The sequence below is a fragment of the Gopherus evgoodei genome, chromosome 3 (genome assembly GCF_007399415.2).
Source record: "Gopherus evgoodei ecotype Sinaloan lineage chromosome 3, rGopEvg1_v1.p, whole genome shotgun sequence".
Classification (NCBI taxonomy): Eukaryota; Metazoa; Chordata; order Testudines; family Testudinidae; genus Gopherus; species Gopherus evgoodei.
The window spans coordinates 56,689,168-56,704,721 of NC_044324.1; the positions used below are offsets into that span (position 1 = coordinate 56,689,168).

At 40.8% G+C, this 15,554-nt stretch overlaps 1 pseudogene; it reads right to left on the reverse strand.

The window, feature by feature from the left end:
* LOC115649368 overlaps positions 1–11,200 on the reverse strand; it is a 44,626-nt pseudogene extending 33,426 nt beyond the window's left edge.
* Between the last annotated feature and the right edge of the window lie 4,354 nt (positions 11,201–15,554).

Below are 15,554 nucleotides of genomic sequence, written 5' to 3' on the forward strand. Positions count from 1 at the left end.
ATCTAATCTACCTGCATTTCAGTAAGGCATTTGATACAGTTCCACATGGGAAATTATTAGTTAAATTGTTGAAGATGGGGATTAATATGAGAATTGAAAGGTGGATAAGGAACTGGTTAAAGGGATGAGTACAATGAGTCAGACTGAAAGGTGAATTATCCGGCTGGAGGGAAGTTACTAGCAGAGTTCCTCAGGGATTGGTCTTGGGACCAATCTTACTTAATATTTTTATTACTGATTTTGGCACAAAAAGTGAGTGTGCACTAATAAAATTTGCATATGACAGAAAGTTGGGAGGTATTGCCAATACAGAAGAGGACCAGAATATCATACAAAAAGATCTAGATGACCTTATAAACTGGAGTAGTTTACAAGAATAGAAATGGGATGAAATTTATAGTGCAAGTTCATGCACTTAGGGACTAACAAATCCCCAGCTTATAGTAAAAATTCTTATCAGTTGAAAGTGACAGAGGAGAAAGACCTGGGTGTACCGGTTGATCACAGGGTGACTATGAGCCATCAATGTGATGCGGCCATGAAAAAGGCAAATGCAGTCCTAGAATGCATCAGGCAAGGTATTTCCAGTAGAGACCTTTCTTTTATGGAAACTTAATATTTATTTATTTTTGCTACCTGATTTGTTCTACATTAATGTCTTTTCAAAACTAAAGATTGGTTGGTAACTATGAGCCTTTTCCTTCCTATTTTTTGAGAGTGGCTTCCTGGAAAATAACTGTTTTACACAATTGCTTATTCCACAGGTAATGAGAATGGTTTGTCAGGAAATGTGTTTCTTACTCTGCTAGATAAAAACAGAACTCCAATCTAGCAGCTAGGCTTCAGTACTGCCCACCATTTGAGGTGTTTACCTTCTGCTGCATAGTTTTGTTTTCCCATGCCTTGATACAGGTATCATCAGATGCCAGATTTCAAACTATGCCTTGTGACAGTATTTGAGCTACTGTAGGAATTATGAAGCAAAGTGAGACACTTATTATGTATATTTGCATGCTGATATCCAGAATGCTTTTCCAACAGCTATTTAAGATTTGAGAACAAATTGCACTGTTATATTGTGTGTTCTTTATTATTATTAGCAATAGCATATTTTTAGCTGTATATGGCAACTTTTTTGTACTGTTGCATGTAAAATAAAATAAGCATAAAGTTAAATTACACATTAGAAAAGAAGGTTGTTATTCAAGCTATTCTTCAGTTTCTCTCTCTCACACACATGCTTGTTTTGATGCAGAGCCAAATCACTGCAAAATACTATAATGGAGGAGGGGATCACTTATTTCGTTACACAAGAATTAAGCCCAATTCTCTCTGAAGAAATATATTGTCAGTTAGTAAAAGAGTACTTAGAATATGTCCACTTGAAACTTATTTTGACTTAAAAAAACAGGAAAAAATTCATGGTGCTTTTCACAATTTTTTTCTATAACAAGCTGGTCAGCACAGTGTTGGTGAAAAATATTTTAATCAGCTCTGAATGTATTAACTCTGAAAGGAGTATGTTCACATACCTACAGTATTTGGTAAATCCTGACATAGGGAAATATTGAAAAGAGTCACCAGGACCATCAGAACTGGAAATTTCATTGTAGGACTTCTTGACTATATGCACCTATGAAAGGAACAGTTAATAGTTAGATCTGTTTATTGTTAATTCTAATCTGCTACTCTCACTCACTAGCCCCTAAAGCACTGGGTTTGCTGTGTTAGGGAATCCCCACAACAGATGGGGAATGTGAGTGTATATATACACAGTATATATGTATAAACATACCCAGAGACACTGCGTGCATAAATTAAAGACTTAAAATATGCATGGTAATTATTTTCAAACTATATGTCTAATAATTATCCATCATATAAAGGGTCACAAATGACCCCAAATCACCTTCTATAACTAGATTTCTATGCACAAGTATTTGATACAAAGACATTGGCTAGTTACTTTTAACTACATTATGGATACAAACAATAGTGGTGAACTATATGCGCAATTCAATCATCCTCTACTGAATGACAAAGGTAAATATTGAACCTTATAGATTGCTGTGAAAGGCCATTCTAAGAATGGAGCTTTTTACTTTACTAGATGCTCATTGTCTTATTTTTCACATAGATTGTTTTCTCTTTAATGTTTTAATAATTTAATTATTAGACTAGTACTTGGATGATATTATCTACATAGCATCATCCCATTAAAAAGATTTAATCCTTACAGTTTTCAGTCTAAAGCTCTATCCTACAGTCATTGATGTCAACAGAGTTTTAGTCACTGACCTCACTTGAAGCAGGATGAGGCTCAAAATTATACATAGTGAAATATGTTTCCATTGGTTAATCTACAGCCCAGTCCTGCTGCCACTGAAATTAAGGGGTTTAGGACCAGGGCCTTTGTTAGCATCTTTGAAGATTTTCACAATATGCTGTCACTCTACACACATCAGTCACTCTAATTACTATCTTCTTAAAGATGAGAAAGAACCAACACTTGTCTTCTGACATCTAGACTTTTGGGAAAGTTTCAAATCTGTAGTTAGATGCAAATTGCACTACTCAGCTAATCCCTAACCATTTTTACTAGAAAGTCTGCTAGCCATGCAATTGTTAATCTTGCAACAATTAATTTGGACTAACTATACATTATCCTTTTCCTTTATTTCTTAAAAAATAATCAAAAGACAGAGGAGCAAGGCGCTTACACATATTATTCTAGTATCATTCTGATGCACACATAATGTGAGTATCAAGGACAGCATAGGATACATCAGCGGCAATAATCCTATGCATTTAAAGCATAATATTGTAACCTTTACTTATGTGAGTAACATCATTGAAATCAGTGAAGCTATTTGAGTACAGGCTGAAGGTTTAGGTCCTACACCAAATCCTTCACAAGATTTGTAATATATTATACATTTGATAACTAGATATAAAAGCAAGAGACTCTATTCTTAGATTCATAGATTCCAAGGCCAGAGGGACTATTGTGATCATCTAGTCTGTCCTCCAGCATAACACATAGAACTTCCTCAGAATAATTCCTAGAGCAGGTCTTTTAGGAAAAACATCCAATCTTGATTTAAAAATTGTCAGTGATTGAAAATCCACCACCACCCTTGGCAGATTACTCCAATGATTAATTACTCTCATTGTTAAGAATTTATGCCTTATTTCCACTCCGAATTTATATAGCTTTGACTTCCAGCCATTGGATGGGGTTATAGCTTTCTCTGCTAGACAGAAGTGCCCACAATTAAATATTTTTCCCTTGTAGATTCTAATCAACTGTAATCAAGTCACCCTTAATTTTTTCTTTGTTATTTTATGTAAGAATGTTAATTACACAATTCAGTAATTTTAAAAAGTCATCTTTGTTAAAGTATATTTTTTCTTTAAAAAGTGGCATAGGCATTTAGTGCCTGATTATTATAGACATAGACAATGTATTCTAACATTAGTATGTTGCAACATTTCAAATGACGCATTTATACAAACTGCATTTCAACTAGCTGCTGCTTTCCCCCCCCCCCCCCCCCCCGGAGATTCCGAATGCAATCTCATGTTACTAAAACATGGGGAAGAAAACTACATGCTTCATAGCTAAGGTATAATGAAACTTGTTAGCAAGCACTTTTTTTACACAAAACATACAGCATAATGTGCTTGTACATATCATAACTAGCAAGCACTGGTCCATGGATACAGTAGATAAAGTCTCATATAAGGTGGTACAATGCCAAATGGAAGCAATAAGAAGAAAACTTCCATTCTTTCTAGCAACAAATGTGGATGAGGAGCAGTGTACCTGTGAGGTCACAAAGCTTTAGATTGACTGCTGGAACACAAAGAATATCAAGAGAAAGTACGTGGAGAAGTTGAACAAAATAGAGCTAAAGATTCCTCACACTACATACTTTCTTCAGTTTCAGCCATTTCTTTCAGTAACCTCTTTGCTCCCCCTATAATGGCTAGAGGCTCTGCTGTCTGATCATATAGTAGCTCTCACAAGTTTTTTAGGCCTCTGATAGGACAGTCACTCCCCAAATAGAGTTTCTTGGAAAATCTCTCCAATGCTGAAGGGGGGTGGAGTGGGTGTCTGGATTCCCTCCCTTTCTCCTTCCACCTCCTGTCACGAGAATCTTCAAATCTGTGACAACTTACTGAAGAGCTGAATAAATGAGCATTTGTTAGAGTGAAAGAAGTGTAGTATCTCTCTGATTTGCTTTATCCAGCTTTGCCTGAAGCCCTGCGATCTCTAAGCTTCATTTGATCAGATTTTCTCATAAGATTTCCATATCTTCCTTGTTTGCAGGGCTGGTGGTACATTAAAAAAAGGCTTTTCATGTTATATTTAAGTGCTTCCACTTGTAGTCCTATACATAAGGAACATCATCTGCATAGTGCTGAACACATTGCCAGGCTGAGACCACTATATCTACCTGTAAGTAATACTGACTAGTACTTATTACTAAGATCATATTCTCCATGAGAGAAACAGATATTTGCACAAAAGCCCTTCAGCAAGTGATCTCAGTGATCTGGGACCAGTATAAATAAGTATAAGCCAATGCATCCACCATTTGGTCATCTGATAAAATATTATTAAATGAATCAACAATCACATACTTTATGAAACAGTGTGCAACAAACTGGAGACAGACTCCCACTAGTTTGTGTCAGGCCCAATTTGCACAAATTTGTTCTCAAGGTTCTGATCATGGCAAATACAAACACTGGGCTTAAAACAATGGTTAGGTTTGGGGGTTTTAAATATGTTTTAGTTTAATGTGTTTCAAACTTGTTAGTTTTAGTATAGCGTTTAAATTGCTGCTCATGATATCTTGTAAGACTCAAAGTAACTAAAATTTTTCAGTTGTTTATTCATTCCTATATATTATAGATAACCTCAATAATTTCTCGCTACAATGCAGATACCACTCATGAAGAACTTTTAGTTACACATGTTTAGTGAGTGAGGATACTGATATCAATCATCAGACATATATAAAAGACATATACATATACAGAACTACAATATGTATCCTTACTGTATGATTCTCTTCTTTAGTTTTTAGTTTTAGTTTAGTAATTCTCTTTATTAATGTAAAACTTTGCTGAAGCAAAGTTCCTAGTCATGCTGTGAGAGACACTACATAGCAATAGGGTGTTATATTTTACAGGGAGTTAACAGACCTAAGACAAATATATCACCATTCTGAAGCATCCCTCATATACTGTTGCTGTTATGCTGCTTGAATCCCAGAGATAGTGCATAGGAATATGAAATTTGGCTGTTTAAAAACTTCTTTCACGGAAGTAAGATCTCTTCTTTGTGCTGTTTTTGTACCCACTCTTAGGCCTAGGTCCTGATCCAAAGCTCATTTAAGTCAGTAGAAAGACTCCCACTGACTTTAGCGGCATTGGAGCTGACTCATTGTGTTTAGTATAAGATCTAGTGAATTTGACAAACTTCTGATTTTATTTTCATCTTTGTCTATAGCAGTATATAAGGCTGTTCAGCTCACAAAAAAAACTTCTCTTTTTATTCAAATTGCACCTTCTGATTGGGAAAGCACCAGAACATACTCCTTTGCAACAGGTTTATATTTGGAAACTGAAAGTACTGGATATTGCTATGAGAGATTGATATGATAGATTTGTATATAATATTCTAAGACATCAGTACAGAAATATTTCATGCAATTTTTCTAAGTATTTGGTTACATAAAATATACACTTTGATAAGATACTGTCAAATAGCTAAGGGGAAGTTTTGACCTCCCATTGAATTCTCTGGCCTAGATGATCTGTTCTGGTCAGCAAAGGTCTGATGGGAGTTGAGTCCAAAGGTGGCTTTGCATTCCCCCAGTCCTGGGACCAACTGAAGTCCAAGTTCAGCCCCACTGCAATTTACAGTGGTCCTAAAGTGCACTCAGCTGCCTGTGGCCCAGTAATGCAGTTGCTCTTATAACCATAGGAGACTCTGGCATCAGGGAACTCTGTTGCCAGGGACTTCACCTCTCTTGCACCCCCTGTTGACCACTTTCTCAGCCCTGCAATGACCTGTTCTCCGGCCAGGTCACCCCTTAAGTTCAGCCCTCTTTCAGGGTAACAAAAGGTCCAGCTGAAAGTCCAAAGTAGGGTTAGGTCAGGACTGGGTCAAGAGCAGCACTGAAACTGGGGTCTGGGGACAGGTCACAAGTCAGAACTGGAGTCAGAGTCCATGGATTAGCCAAATTGAGATTGTAATCAGACTCAGGAAACAGACCAAAGGATGAAGCCAGGTTGAAGTCAGTCCAAAGGTCAGGCATCTCAGGAGGCAGGTGCAGGGCTGGAGTGGATCAGGAATGGCTGGAGCAGGGTCATGGGCAAAGCATCAGGGCAGTAACAGAAATGGGATCAAGAGCAGGCTGGAAGGCTACGGACTCTAACACCGAGATAGCTGGAGGGTTCCTGGCCAAGTGGTGCTATTGCACAGATGAACTTGTAGCTCTAGCAGGGTCAATGTACCTGTGCCTGGGGGTCCTCTGACCAGGGCCCTGCCAAGGGATAGGCTGCCACAGTGTGACTGTGTGATTAGTCACTGCAGGCTCTGTTTAAGGGATGAATCAGTGCAGCTGAGTTGCTGCAGCCAGCTTGAGTGTCAGTGACAAGTCACTGCAGGTTCTGCTGGCACCTATTGAGAATGTGGGCACATCTAAAGGCCCCCTCCCCCCAGGATCTACTGAACGCAGATCCCAAGTAAATACTGGGGACAACAAATGATAAAACACAGACAGGAGTGAAGGATGCAGGGTCAAAATCAGGGAACCAGAAGGGGACACCAAACAGAAAACCCCAGCCAGCACCCACTGTTCTTCAAAGGCATCTAGGGAGCCAGTGGTGGTGGCCCAGAAGAACTCTGCTCAGATATGTGACTTAAGGGAGGAATGGAAATAGGCTCCACAGTTGCAGAGAATCTCCCCATCCAAAATCCTTTTCCTGATATGATGGATGGCCCCTTTCGCCAACACAAGGAGGAAGTTGATGAGAAGATCTCATGACTTCATGGAGACTCTGCAGAACCCACAAATCAGGAAAGGGCTTATTGAGCCCACCAGTAGGGGGAAAGCTTGCTGAAGCAGCCAATAAGGGCCACCGAGGTCCATATATAAAGGGCTGCTCAGCAAAGCAGAAGGGAGTCTCTCCCTGGAAGTCGAAGGAAGAGGACTGGCTGCCTGAAGAAGTGCCATAGCTAGAGCAGTGCTGGGCAGGGGCAGCAGAGTGTGAGGGTGAGCTGCTGGCTGACCACTGCCAGGCTGGGGTTTTTTCTATAAGGGCTAAGAGGGTGCCAGGGCTACGGGGGAAGTGGCCCAGTGAAAATGGGCAGCAGGTTGGAGGAGGGCAATAGATGGCTCTCTTATACTTTCTTCCAGTTTGTTGGAAAGATCTTTGCTATCACATGGGTATCAGTCAGCCCCCATTGGCCAAGCAGTCTCCACTGCATAGGTGCCTTCTCTAAGGAGTCTCTGGGATAGTGGATTGTGTGCTGATGAGCCACTAACATCTGGCTATCGATGGCTACTCATTTGTTGTGATTGAAAGGCTGGTTGTGGGTGTTTCCAACCTCACAACATATTTGAGAACACATATAGCAGTACTTCATAACGTCACATATAATGACAGCACATAAAATCCAACAGGATATTAATGTTCAACGGATCAAGACTTTTAAAATGATACCTCACAAGGTATACTTTGTACAAAACATATCATTATAAGACAGTGGTGAACATGGGAGCTCCAGGGTGCTACTTTCATGTACAGAGTGGGACAACCAAAACCCCACTACATTTCAGTAAGGGGACAATCCTGATTTTCTTACATCCTGATTTTCTTGATTAGGAATCCATATCTGCAAATCTGGGGCCAAATTCTACATTGACCTCGCTGATCTCAACTACTTAGCTATATCCTTTTCTCCCTGGCCTAATCTAATCTCCTTATGGTCAGGATCATAGGTGTCAAATCCGTGGGTGCTCTGGGGCTGGAGCACCCATGGAAAAAAAATAGTGGGTGCTTAGCACCCACCAGCCACCCCACCAATCAGCTCCTCCCACTCCCACCTGTGCCCCGGGCCTGCTGCCGATCAGCTGTTATAGTGGTGGGTGGGAGGCACTGGGGAGGGAGAGGAGCAGGTGCAGGAAGAGCAAGGGCAGGACACGCTCAGGGAGGGAGGCAGAATGGGGGTGGAAAAAGGTGGGGTCGGGTGGAGCTTCAGGGGAGGAGGCGGAGTTGGAGCAGGGCCTCAGGGCAGAGGGGGGGTGAAACACCCCCAGGGAAAGCAGAAAGTCGGTGCCTGTGATCAGGATTACATTTGGGTTTGTTATTTCCCCATAGATTAGCAGTTATTTCACTGAGGTTTGGTTAAAGAATTCTCTCCAATTCTCACCTCAGTCTCTATAGAAATGTCTAGCTAAGGTATTTAGCTGACTGCCAAGGATTTAACTTTGTAGATACATAGCTATATTAAAGCCTCCAGGTGAACAGAGCTTCTCCCCAGCTCCTCCAACTAGAGCAGCATTCATCTCCTCTAACTAGACAACAGCTAGCAGGAGAAATTTAGGGGCAGGACCCGAGAGTCCACACTCATATTACTAATGCTACCTAAATTGTTGTATTCAGAGAATCCCAGTGGGAGATACCTCACAAATAAAACACAGCATGGATGGACAGACTTCCTGCCTGCAGTTAGGATTTCCCTGCTGTCTCCTTTGCTTGGGATATGGTGGCCTTAAAACCACATTGCTGGTCCCCTGATGTAACATGCAGGATTGCCTTCTTTCTGGCACTATGAAGGAGAGGAGCTGTGACGTGCCAGCTGACATACCACTCCTCTTGGTCACTGCAGAAGTACAAAAGCCCCTTCTCCCACATTTGCTTTGTGCCAGTTCTGCTCTGAATCCCTTGGGAGGTATGCAGCAGAAGTGCTGAGTGGGTGTCCAAACCCAATTGGTCGCAGAGATGGGGCAAACAACCAAGTTCAGATCTACAGCCAAACTTTCCCAAAGACCAAAGGGGTTTAGCTGTCTAGTTTGTACTCTAGTTATCAATCTAGATGGCTCTTATCAACATAATATTGGCACACTCTATAATCATTGGTGGATTTAACCCTCACACCATCCCTGTGAGAGAATAGGATACTATTCCCTTGTTATAAATGGATTACTGAGGCACAAGAGATGATCAACTGACTTGTCCAAGGACTCACAGAAATTCTGTAGCTGAATCAGGAATAGAACTCCTGCCTCCCATTCCAATGCCACAGCCACTTTCCTACCTTATGACCATTACACATGAATAATATGTGAAAAAGGGACATTCTCCATTCACCCCAAACCACTATATATCTGGAAGGTATAACCCTAACTCACACCTTGTTTTCATCAGTCCAAGAAATCCATCTCCATGCTTGCTGCTGTAATACTTCCAGAAAGATCAAAGAATGATCAAATCATAACTATAAAAAGATTTTGGCATTTTTCACTTTCATCCATTGTTAAAATAATATAGGGTACGATGCACATGGCAGCAATTACTATCAACTTCCAACAAGATTTAAATTCTACACACTTTCTTCCTGGGAGAGCAGATTCCTTAGCATGTAGCCCCTGATAGGGTTGCTGCTGCGACAGCTGTTCACTCTTCCCCTGCATTACATGAAACAAACATCCTCTGTGACCACGTGATCAATTAGAACAGAATAGAATATTTCAGATCTCTCTACTGCTCCTTGTCATGAGTGACATCTTTCACTTTAGACCTCAATTTATCAATGTCCTAAACACACCTGATGTCACCTCGCTTTTATTATTGAATATTATCTATAGCAAAAAACACAGAATCATGAAACTGATAGAACAGAAAATTATTGTGCTACAGAAATTAAGCCCACATAATTTTGAGGCTCCTTATTTATATGTTTTCATTTTGAGTGCCTGCCCTGCCTTGTGTGCCCTTGGCAGTTTGACAGGTGCAGTCTGATTTTAATTAATCTCTTGAACTTTAACATTGAAAGTTAAAACAACAAACTCTGTTCCCAGAATTATTGTATCTGCCAATAGACTGGAGAGTGTTCCGTTGTTCCTCAAGCCACTTGTCTGAATAAGAGAGAAAAAGAAATTAAAATATAGAGACAATCTAAAATCTTTGCTCAGGCAAAGGGTCACTAATCTACCTTTCTAGCAGCAATTGATACAAGAGGAATAACTTTACTGAAACAAGTATCTCAGATGGGACTCCTTGCAGAAGGTTAAAAACAAAGATCAAGGGTACATCTACACTACCCGCCAGATCGGCGGGTAGCAATCAATCTATTGCGGATCGATTTATCGTGTGTAGTATAGACGTGATAAATCGATCCCCGATCGCTCTCCCGTCGACTGCTGAACTCCAGCTCAGTGAGAGATTGAAGCAAAGTCAACGGGGGAGCCTCAGTGCGCCGCAAGGATGCGAAATAAGTAATTTTATTCAATCTAAGATATATCGACTTTAGCTACTCTATTCTTGTAGCTGAAGTTGCAGATCTTAGATCAATCTCCCCCCACAGTGAAGACCAGGCCAAAGACTACCATTAGTACTATTTGGATAGGCAGTCAAGTAGCAGTTAGAAGTAATCTCCTTCCCTCTTTGAAATTTGCCAGTTCCTCAAAACCAACCTTTCCTTTCATTCACATAAAATTCACAACCGTTTCATGTCATCTTTCCTTCCAGATAGCTGCACTGCGCCTCACCTCATCTCAATAGCTGGTGACAATACTGTTTTTTTCCTCTCTGCACACTACTGCATCACTCCTGTTCCTTTGTTAACTTCTTACCCTCCCTTCTTCTTCAGTGGCTTTAACAGTCTTCCACTCTGTCCATAGATGGTAGCCTCTCCTACAGCCCACTGCATCAGGGGCAGATCCCTTGCAAAGAACCCGAGCCAGCTTTTCTCTCTGCTCTCCTGCTTCAAAGCAATCACTTCTGGAAGGGGAGTGATAAGGGCCAGGAAACTTCCCGCATTAACTCTTCCTCTCTGTTTTTCCCCTTCCCATCTCTCCAGCATAGATGAATCAAAGAGACAGTGATGGGTGGCTCCTGGAGACTGACTTTGTTTGGTCTGGTATTTGTCTGCTAAGCAAAGAGTAAATTTGTCCATGGTATGAATGTTCCAAATCTACTGAATCCATTCATCAATAGCAGGTAGCACTTCTTCCTGTTTATCTTTTTCATTGTTCCAAAATACGATCTTATGCCTACTTCAGCTAATCTTAAAATAGTGCCATGAAAGGAAAAGAATATGCTCAGATCTCAAAATTATTCAAGGTGTTTTCCAATGTTGTCCCACTAGAGGGCACCAAAGCATTTTACAAAGAGCTTCCTAATTCAGTTACTGTTGCTTCATTACTAAATTCTCTCAACAAATGCTAAAAGTTTGAAAGAGTGAAATCCTTTTTTGTTTGGTTTATGTGATTGTTTGGTCATTTTTTGGAAGTAGAAGCAAATTTTTAGGATATTTAAGCCTATTTTTCATATGCAGAGATTATACCTTAACAAGTAATGTTTCCTGCGTAAATTTTGTGGCGTTACCATTTTTCATAATTGATGACAATCAATATATTAGTTCTGGTGGATGGGTGGTAAAGTGCTACCTAGCAGCAGCCAATTAGCACACTCTGTTGAGGAAAATTTGCTTTTAACTGAGCAGTGGTACATACTCAACAGTGTGTCTCCACCACAGCAGTATTGGCTCACAGATCAGCTTGCATCATTCATATGCTATGAGGATATGTTATCTCAGCTTTTACTTTAATAGAAAAGAGAGTTTGAACAACATTAATGAGACATTTTTAAGTCTGTGTCCTAGAATAGAAGTCCTGTTTAAAGCATGTTATTTTATGACATTATGCTGTTTGTAGAAGACTCTTTTGTATAATTCTATTCTAAAATAATATGAAATACTTTAATATTATGTCTCATGAAAAGTACAGCTAATGGTCATCCACACATGAATGACATGAGTAGAGTGAGGGGTAGAATACAAGATCAAGATTTCGTGTTTAGTATAATCACTGAAATCATAGACGATTTCTAACTGAGGACTGTGTGTATGACTTTTTATGAAATGTTTTGGGCTGTTCTGGAAATGAGCTTTCCTAGATTTCTTTGGGGACACTAACGCAGAAGACAGAACAAAGAGACACAACATGGTTTAAAGTCAGGAAAGGAGCAAAGAAAGGCTGCATTATGCCCTAGCATCTGTTCATTCTTTATACTGAGAGGGTAATACCTATTCCTCAGAATGGTTACAACAGTGGAATTCAAATTGGCCGAGGAGGGCAACAGATGCCATAATCTTTGGGTTGAGGAGGGATTGGAAAATGGACCTGAAATGCAGTGCAGACTGTGAGGAGAGACACTAACCCACACAACTGAGGTATGCCACAGGCTGATGGGACTCTTCTGTTGCTCCACCTTGCATGGAACTGCAGTTTAACTGCTGCTGACTCACTGAGACAAGGTGGGTGAGGTAATGACTGCTATTCTGTTGTAAGGACAAGCTTTTGTGCTACACAGAGCTCTTCTTCAGGTCTGAGAAAGTTCCTGGGACCAACACGGCTACAGCAGCACTGCTGACTCACCGAGGCTCCCAAAGCTTATTCAGTTGCACCCTCCTGAATGCAAAGGAAGTAGGACTAACCCTCTGTTAGAAGGAGTTAGGCCTCAAGAGCAGCCAGGCCTAGGCTTATATTGTTATCATGGGATTCCTTTTCTGCTAATGGAGACCCCAGGAGAGGTGACATTTTTACTCTACTACAGGTCAGTAATTATTATTTTGACCTGGGTGGGCACTCTGCAATTTTACAAAGTAAATTAACATAAGAGCGACCATACTGGGTCAGACCAAAGGTCCATCTAGCCCAGTATCCTGTCTGCCGATAGTGGCCAATGCCAGGTGCCCCAGAGGGAATGAACAGAACAGGTAATCATCAAGTGATCCATCCCCGGTCACCCATTTCCAGCTTCTGGAACTCAAGAAGAAATGTTCACCTGACTAGAATATGACTACATATAAAAACACCTGTAGTATATATCACATGTAATAGTGCTTCGTATATAGTATGTATTCTGCTTTATGTGTGCATGCCTGGTAGAGCTGGAATGTTAGTTTCATTGAAACATGCCATTGAAAATGCAGCTACAGGAAATACAGTCTCCTTAAGGAGCTGTGAATCCCCACTGGGACAAGCATCCCACACTGGCACCAGAATGGAAATCTTGCAAGGTGAGAGTACCTGTGCTCACTGCACTGTGTGGAAAGATACCGACTAAGGGAACTGGCACTGACCATGCCCCTTTTGGAAGACTGTAAACACTAACGCTGCAGAATAGGAATGAGAAATGAACAACCTCTGTAATGCATTCTACCCACCCCCAGCCTTGAGAGGAGAAAAGGATAACTAGCATCTTTGGTGTAACATGTATGTCTTTAGTGTACCATGGTGTAAAGAGGAATGGATGTAACATCCAACCCTTTGATCCCATATGCTGTACAGCAAATGAGATGATTGACTTCTGCATACATATGGTACCTCTTACACTGCATTTCTCTTGGTGAACAAACTTTACCAATTATGTCTTGTCAATCACTTCTTGGCACCTTTTAACTTTTCCCTTTGTATAGCCTTTAAGGAGGGGCCTTTGAGGAGGAAAAAGTACAAATAAAAAATACCCCTACAACAGATACAGAAATGCACTCTGGAACAAATGCTTTAAGACTCTTCAAGACTCTTTTGCTCACAAAGCTCACGTGCACAATACTGACACAACTTACTGTAGCCATGTGGAAGCCTGTGAGACATACATTACAGTGTATTAATATTTCATGTTATTTTGTAATCACATTAAAATCACTTTTTTAAGCCTGGCTCAGCACTAACATTAAGTGTATGGAGTTTCTTTGATGACATACCAAGACTAAAACTAAGGGCGTTTTTTGAGCCTGTCTAAAATCAGGCCAGAGCAGGACAAGCAAAGGTGAAAAGAAGAAACTGCGGAAACCCAAGACCTTCTAGAAAAGGAATGAGATCTGTGCTTGAGAAGCAAAAACCTGAACAAAAACCCAGTTGTGGGTTCTCTCTTTGTACTCAGGATACTGGCCTTTGCTTAGCTCCAATTAGACAGCAGGTTGAAAACAAAGGGAGAATTCCTTTCGGATTAGGCAAACTGGCAAGAGGAATTGAGCTCATGGAAAGGAGTTAAATCTGAAATAGTCCCCCAAAAGCAAAAACACTAGTTTCTTCCAGATGAGTATTTCCATTGCTTAGCTAGTGGAAAATGTTTCACAGCTAGTAAAAGAATGTGCTGTTTTCTACTACGTATGAAGTTATATTGATTGTAGGAACATTTCAGAAACCTTGAATTATTGTCATTGAGGGATATGCAGGGTAAGAAGGACTGGCTAGTGCAACAATGTTATTACTAATAATCAGCAGCATTTTTGAACACTAGAAATGTGTAAGAGACAACTACAAAGCCAATCCCTGCCCCAAAGAGATTACACTCTTCAATATAGACACACAGATCACAAGCTGAACTGGGGAAGGCAAGCTTAATCCTGGTATTAATTCTTCACTTTTGAGTGCTTGACTTAATGAAAGCGACAGAGTCCTGTGGCACCTCATAGACTAACAGACGTCTGTTAGTCTATAAGTTGCCACAGGACTCTTTGTTGCTTCTTACAGAACCAGACTAACACAGCTACCTCTCTGATACTTGACTTAACGAAGATATTTTAACATAGTTTTATGTATCATTTCCTAGGTTTTTAAAGAAGCAAACTGAAAATAACACAAATTCCATCATATGACATCATATTGACACCCACATAGGTCATCAACAGAGTTGCAACCTTAGATCCACTGCATGGTCATCTGTCATTTGAACTAATGGAGTAACTGATGATAGGGTGTCATCCTCTACATGGACCAACACTACAGGGGGATGAGACACACACTTTGCCAATGGCTTTCATATATATTTGCTGACAGCAGAGGAATGGTGGAATTCAGGAATCTTGAGTTCTTCTGCAGGGGAATGTGCTCAAGTGGACACAGACTCTTCTGTCCCTTCCCTCCAAGTTTACATCCCTTCTGACCCAGCCCTTGTTTGTTATCCCAGTCCCATTCTCCTTTCATATCCAATCCTGGTCTCCACAACTCAGGCGTCTCTACCCAGGCCCATTCTCCTTGCCCAGCCAATCCCAGACACCCACCCCCTTCCTTTGGCTCACAGTCCAAGTCCCAATTTCCCACTCCACAAATCCAGTCTAAATCTATTGGCCCAGCACATTCCAGTTCCCCCCCAAAACTTTTTGTCTTCACGTCCAGCCAGGCTTATTTACCCCCTCCTAGGCTCCTCATCTGATCCGTCTCCCTCTGCAAACTCTTCCCAGTGCTACATTCCCTTTCAGGGTTCCTCGCCTAATCTTTCTCCTTCCCCACTCCTCCTTT